The sequence below is a fragment of the Bidens hawaiensis genome, unplaced genomic scaffold (genome assembly GCF_021521415.1).
Source record: "Bidens hawaiensis isolate Kalapana, Puna unplaced genomic scaffold, B.hawaiensis_p1.1 tig00016757_1, whole genome shotgun sequence".
Lineage (NCBI taxonomy): Eukaryota > Viridiplantae > Streptophyta > Magnoliopsida > Asterales > Asteraceae > Bidens > Bidens hawaiensis.
In genome coordinates, this window is record NW_027492541.1 from 279,498 (window position 1) to 287,665 (window position 8,168).

Sequence of the window (8,168 nt, forward strand, 5' to 3'; positions counted from 1 at the left end):
TCTCGGCCAATAATAAGAGTTCTCGGCCAAAACCAAGAGTTTTCGGCCAAATCTTTGAGTTCTTTATCAAATCATTGAATTCTCGGTCATCTTTTTCGGTCAACCTTTGTTCTCGGTCAACGTGGGCTCTCGGTCAACGCTGACTGTGATCTAATCTTAGGCCTGATCAATTCTATTTGGGCTTTGATTCTTGGACTTTAGGATAACTGGACTGTGAAAGTTCAGATGGACTTAATAACTAATGGTAATGGATCATCAAATGCCACTCTTCATCAAGAATTGGACTTTATAATTGAACCACTACTCGTATACCCCCGTCTGCTGTCTCATGAGGGGTTTAGTGAGTGGAAGTCCAGATTCGAGAAATACATTAAAATGAAAGATGCTAAAGTTTGGAGAAGCATAGTTAAAGGTCCTCAAGTCATCACCTACCAACGTGAGAACGCTGAGGAAGTTGCTGTGAAGCCTGTCGAGTTGTATGATGACGATGATTTTGCTAAAATAGAGGAAGATGAAAGGGCTCTTTCAACTTTGACCATGACACTCTCACCTGAGATTGCCTTGGGCTATAGAGAACTGCAATCTGTTATGGCACTAAGGGAAGCATTGATTGAAGTATATGAAGGGAATGAAGACATGAGGAGGAGTCGTCAAGATCTGATGCGACAAAAATTTAACATGTTCAATCACATTCTGGGAGAGTCGTTTCATCTTCATAGGTTCATAGGTTCATAGGTTCATAGCTCTTGTGACTGAGATGAGATCTGCAAGCGTCAATCTTTCAGCTGCTGAAATAAACAATAAGTTGGTGAACTCATTGCCTCAAAGTTGGAATATGAACGTTGCAGTAATCTAGAAGACGAAAGATCTCAACAGGCTGACACTGTATGAGGTTATGGCCATTATCAAAGCATGTGACACAGATGACAAACAACGTGGTATAAACCATGCAAACTCCTACAACACAGCTGGTTACAGTGTTGCGTCAAACAATGCTCTTATCTCACAAGACAACTTTTCAATGTTTAAGTTCACTTAGGGTCAATTCTCCCTAGCCTAACCACAACCAGCTCTAGTTTTCTTTGCTAAACCTGCTCAATATCCCGCTGCTAATGTTAAACCTTAATCATTTGGTGTTTATCCTAGTTAGAGTTCCAGTCAGATCCCCTCTATCTCAAAGGAAACTGAAGAGAACATTGCTTTAATGGCAGGATTCATGAACTGCTACAATGCATTCCTTGCTAGAGATCTGGTTAAACCAGTAGTTTCTGCTAAGCTTGATCAAATTCATCCTGATGATGTTTAAGGGATGGATATCTCCTGGAAAATCGCCATGGCAGTGTTTCGCGCTAAGAAATTCACTAAGAGAATGAGCAGAAATAATTGGAATGTGCCAAATAAGCAGAAGGTGGGTTTTAATAAAGATCTCTGATATGTTACAATGTCACGATCCATACCACTTTGCTCGTGAGTACACCAATCCAGCTAAGAAAGGAATGGAAAGGGCATTGGTTCCTATGGGAAATTCTAGTTGAGAAGTTGGGGGTAGTTTTGGTGATGGTGAACGTGGAATGGTGGCTCAACAATTCTCTTGGAATGATCAGATGGCTGCTCTCAATATAAATAATCAGACTACCAACTTTGCTCATATTGAAGATGCTGAAGAAGAAAATGCTGCTGAGGAACAAGTCAAGGAACTTCAATTTGCTTTTATGGCATTTACTTCTTCCAGCTCGTCTGAGGTAAGTTCTCAGTATGCTCTCAAGCTTGTATTGATAAAGTAGATCTCTATAAATCTCACAACAGTAACTTGCTTATAGAAATGGAAACGGTAAAATCCGAAAAGCATAAACTTAAGAAAAATGAAAAAGCTTATCTAGATAAAATTGAGGCACAGAAAAAGGGTTTTTCCAAGCTAAAATCTGATTTTAGCTTGAAATGTTGTCACCATCTAGATGCCAAATAGAATATTGTTGAATTAACTACTGAACTGGAAGCCTCTAAGTTAGAAGTTTCAAATCTAACTAATAAATCAAACCTTTTAAATTTTTATCAATTTTTAATAATATATATATATATATATATATATATATATATATATATATATATATATATATAGTTTTATCAAAGGTTCGGAAAAGTGGCTAGTTAAAAAGTCGGTTTAAATAAAGTACCAATTAATCAATATATTTATAACTAATTAATATAAATAAATTGGTTAAAAAAATTGTTTAAATGCGTTTAATAACAAAAACGCATCTGCCGGGACTCGAACCCACGCAGATGGCCAACACCAAGATTAACTCACACACCCCAGACCAGCTGCGCTGGGGTGTAAGTTAGTAAGAACATCAGACTTAATTTATATAAACCAACATATTTAAACCCAATCAATATTATGAACCCTAACAATTCAATCGATCAATCCGTTCATCGATCAGTCAAATAACGTTGGGGTTATGGTCCAGCAATAAGAGACGAGCCAAACCATATACACAGTTACCTAGTACGTTGAGGATTGGATGATTAATTTAATCAAGTTCCCGATGGCCAGAAACGATGACGAAGGAGGTTATGACGGCTGATAAAGTAAAATTGGATGATGGGGATTAGTTTGCGCTGGTAAAGAGAGGGTGCAGTAGGGTTTAATTGCGATTTGAAGCTCGTTATCATACATATTAAGAGGAAATTTGTGTCGGCCTAATATAATCATAAAAAGAATCAATTTTTGATTTAATTAACGTAATTAGGATGTCGGTTACCCCGTATATAGAATGTAAATCATAATATGGATTCAACTTCTAAGTTTGTTGAGAGAATTGTGGTCCAAGCTAAACAAATGGGTAAATGGTTTCGTTAAACGGGTATGGGTTTGGGTATTCGGGTCTGATAGATGGGTAATTGGGTTAGAGGGTTACAATATAATATATATTGTAGTTTAGTCCTTAAAGATTAGAGATGGAAACATTTAGGGGTAAAAGTATAGATAAGGGTACAAAATGCATATCCTTGAAAGTTATTTATATATATAATTTAATATTAAATAAATATGTTAAGAATTAATAATAAAATAATAATTATTCGATAAACGCGATATTTTATTGGTGAAATTTATCGAACGTAAAACGGGTCGGGTTTAAATAAATAAATATATATATTTCAATTATGAAAAGTCCGAGTTGTTACACTCTCCCCTACTTTAGGAAATTTCGTCCCGAAATTAAAGATATTATAACAACACTATTAATGTTTGAGAAAAAGAAAAATATAAAATAAAATTTAAAGAAAATATTATCATAGCACAGAACTTTGAATAGTTAAAACAACGCTTCAAATGCAAATTCAATAAGGACACTTATATATAAGATGTACCAGCTGCGTATCCACCATGTCCTTATCATTTCTACATTTGTACCGTTATCCCAACTATTTTCAGTTCTATATTATGACACACAACTTCATGATTTCCATGCGAGGACTTCGATAATTATGTTCCGGACCGTAATTATTGTTATCGTCGGATGGTCCACATGATTCGTCCCATCGTGTGTAGTTACAAAACGTTTGATTAAAACATGATTTTTTTTTGGGTAAAGGGGTTCACCCGGTTAAATGCATTCACACAGCCAAAAAATACAAGTAATATGACAGAGTGCCATATTAGTTCTCAAGTATGACATGCCATACAAGAGTAGACAAACCAAAACCACCAAAACTGGTAAACAAAGCTAAAGCTTACACAAGAACCAAGGAAAAAACAAAACAAAAAAACAAATCAACCATTATCATCAATTTGATGGGAAACTCCCCGCGGAAAGTGCCAATCCTCGAGAACCCGATTAATCCGTTCAGAATTCTTGAACTTTAGAGTCATAAGCTTTAGGCGAGTACCCCTAATAATTTCTTCAGCAACAGTCGTAGGAGTCTTCAAGAAGTTCCTGAAAAGCCGGTTATTTCGCTCCTTCCAAATAACGTACACCGACGCCCCAAATAACAGCCGATTAACAACATTATCAATAGAGTTGGACATTCCAAATTGAGACACATATTGAAGAATATTCGCCCAACCATTTCTGCACCCCTGAAACTTCCCTTTCAGTTTTACAATACTCCAAACCTCAGAAGAGAACTTACAGTCAAAGAAGAGATGATTACGAGAATCCGGCTCTCCATTACAAAGAAGGCAGCAATACAAGTTATGATTTGGATACCCACCAATCTTCCACCCCATAATACGATTCTGCGTGCTCAACCTGTCATGAATCACAGTCCACAACAAAAAGGAGTGTTTTGGAACACATTGAGAGAACCAAACAACATGCACCCAAGACACCTTATCAGCCGGTCTCCAAAGAAGATGCCATATACCTGAAGTCGAGAAATTCATTGAAGTCCCATTCTCATCCAAAACCACTATCTTGTCCCTCATATCCGGACAAATACTTACATCTTTTAAGTTCGAAAGAATTGGGTATCTCAAAGACCAATCAGGCGGCCAACCCCAGTTATTATGATGAGCAACATCACTGACACAGGTCTCTAAAGACAATCCAGCCCGATGAATTGCTCTAGGGTTGATATAATCAATTAAAGGACAAAGAACATCCCATTTATCGTACCAAACTGAAGTAGCTCTCCCATTACCAATTTCATGCCATATAAACGGTCTTATATGGGGACGAAACTGAATAATTTTCCTCCACCCCCAAGTACACGAGTTAGGCATCTGCAAGCTCCAAAAATTTCGCCCCTTCATTTTATACTCATGAATCCATTTAACCCACAGCGAATTACGCTCATTGATTAAGCTCCAAATATGATAAACCAGAAGAGAGTTATTGACATCCCGGATACACCGGATACCCAAACCACCTTCACATTTCGGCCGACACACAATATCCCAAGAGACTTTATGCTTTCCCTTATTGTGACCATAGTCCCAAAGGAAATTTTTTATCCGTTTCTCAAGATCAGTAATAAGTCTAGAAGGGAGTGAAAACACAGCAGACCAATAAATATATAAGGACGACAGAACAGACCTGACCAGCTGCAGTTTACCCGCAAAGGATAAAGTTTTATTCTTCCAATCTCCAATCCGACTATCCATACAATCCAGCAACCTCTTACAATCACGGTAATTTAACCTCGTGGAAATAAGCGGAACTCCCAAGTATTTAACCGGGAGCCTTCCTTCAACGAAGGGCATAATACTCAAAATACCACTTTTAACGCGGTCCGGGACATTACAGAAAAACGCGGTACTTTTCGGAACACTCGGAGTAAGTCCGGACATATCTTTGAAATCATTCAGAGCCCCCATAATAGTTTTAGCAGAATTCACATCACCTCGAGCAAACAGGAACAAATCATCCGCAAAGCAAATATTGATAATATTTATTTTTTCACAATAACGATGAAAACGGAACGAGCGTTCAATACGAACCTTACGATGCAAAATTAACGTGAGAGCTTGCATAACCAGTGTGAAAATATAAGGGGACATCGGATCGCCCTGTCTTAGACCTCTTTTACCACTAAAGAACCCGTGTAAGTTCCCATTCACGGATATCGAAAAGGAAGAAGTGGTTATGCACTCCATTATCCAATGAATCATCCTATCGTGGAAACCATACCCAAAAAGAATATCACGAATGAAGTCCCAACTGACCGTATCGTAAGCTTTCTGGATATCAACTTTAAAAGCACATCTAGGCGGACCATTATTAGTGTGATAATTATGCATTAACTCTTGGGTCAAAAGGATGTTATCAGAAATCCTACGCCCACGCACAAACGCAGACTGATTGATATCAATTAACGACTCCAAACCCTTCATCATACGAACCGAGATAATCTTGGTAATGCATTTATATAAAGTGTTGCAGCACGAGATGGGGCGAAAATCATTAGGAGTCACAATGTTGGTCACTTTGGGAATAAGGGCAATAATAGTGTGGTTTACCTGTTTAAGGAGACTTCCTTTTCTGAAAAATTCATGAACCGCCATACAAACATCTTTCCCAACAATATCCCAAGAACTTTTGAAGAAGGCCGAGGAAAACCCATCAGGACCCGGCGCTTTGGAATTCCCAATAGAGAAAAACGCATCCTTGATTTCCAAATCGGATATAGGTCTAACCATAAGCTCCGCCTGAGAGGCCGTGAGCTTAGTAGTAAAAATCTGATTATCCGGTTTTCTCAATGGTTGCAAATCAGAGCCAAAGATGTTCATAAAATGATTAACAAACACCGAAGGAACATCCAACCCCTCAAATAAACGACCCTGAGCATCACTTATAATATCAATACGACCCCTATGGTTTCGCATTTTCAAGGAATTGTGAAAGTACGCAGTGTTAGAGTCACCAAGCTTTAACCAATCAACTTTAGCCTTCTGTTTAAGGAATTCTTCCTCATCTTTAGCCGCCTCATGATAAGCCTTGAGATAACTACTCTGCTCCCGAATCAACTCCAAATTCGTAGGGTCAATGTCTAGACGGGTTTGACAAGTATCCAGAAGGGTTCTAAGATCATTAACTTTCTTGTGGAGATTGCCTTGCCGGTGCAGCAAGGAGCGGATAGGATGTTTTAAGTTTTGGAGTTTCTTTACCACGCGAAACATGTGATAACCATTCACCTCAATATTCCAGCCGTTAGCAATAATATCATTATAACCCGGTTTTCCAATCAAGAAATTAGGGAATTTAAACGGTTTAGGCTTACCTTTAATAAGAGAGGGGAATTTCAATAGACATGGAGAGCGGTCTGAAATCCAGTATGGGAGGAACACCGCCGAAGAATCATTAAAAATCTCCATGAATTTAGAGTTTCCCATCACCCTATCAAGCTTTTTGAAAAGACCCATACCCGTTTTCGGTTTATTGCTCCAAGTGAATTGGAGTCCGACCCCATTAATATCCTCAACTTCAATGTTCTTAACACAATCACGAAAATCAAGCATCCCAGTGGAGATTTTGGAAGAACCATGTAGGCTGTCTTCCAAATTAAGAGCACAATTAAAATCTCCTAGTAAAGCCCAAGGTTTACCACGAGTGAATTGATTATGAACAGTAAGATTGTGCCATAACTCCCTTCTTTTCAAATAACAATTCTCAGCATACACAAAAGAACCATACATCACCTTGCTATCCAGCTTAAACTTTAACTGAACGTGAAGAACCTGGTTCGAATAATCAATAAACATAAGATCAACCAAATCCGTATTCCACCCCACAATAATCCGAGTACCTTTATCACAAACACTACCATTACTGGTCCAATCCCAATTTTTACAAATCTTCTTACAAACATCAAAAACCGCGTTTAATTTGACGTGAGACTCAAGAATAGCACACACCTGAATATTATTCTCTTGGATTACCTTACGAACCTCTTTTTGTTTAAGAGGGCGGTTCAACCCTCTTATATTCCAAGTGGCGATGGTACCCATTAAACACCCAATTCACCGTGTGTGCTTGCACCCTCAGAACCAATATCCGCTTTCATAGCTTTAGCCACATCCGTAAACAGCTCCTCCACATCATCATCATCTGCATCACTTTCCGATTCGTCCGCCAAATTACCAAACCGGTTACTGGTTTGGACAGCATGCTTTTCCTTTAACTGGACCCCCACAGCCATAGGAGTTGTAGGTTTACCCACAGGATGATTATTGTCTTGTCCTTGAGAAGATGGTTTATTTATAGGTTGTGACACAGCAGGTTTAACGACCGGTCGATAGACAAGATTATGTTTTTTGACTTGCGTATTAACTTTTTTCTTTCCCTTCACCCTCTGGAAACCATCATCATTAGTGACTTTTGTTGGTTCTTCATTTAACTTTTTATCATGAACTTGTTTCGGGCATTGAGTGTTCGAATGACCAAACACCTCACATAGAGAACATCTGGGGGGCTCCCAATCATATTCAATCTTAATCTCCGAGATCTTATTTGTCTCCCCCCACGTATCCGGAACAGCAACAACAAGCTTCCTTTTAATATCCTGATTTGCCTGAAGCTCAACCTGGACTCTAGCAAAGCTACTTCTTCCCCACGATTCCTTACACATATTCGCAGTATAAGAATCCATACTTATCGGATCCCCAATTCTTGACGCGAGCATTCTTAGACCCTCCTCAGTAAAAGCACCCAGGGGAATGTTCTGTA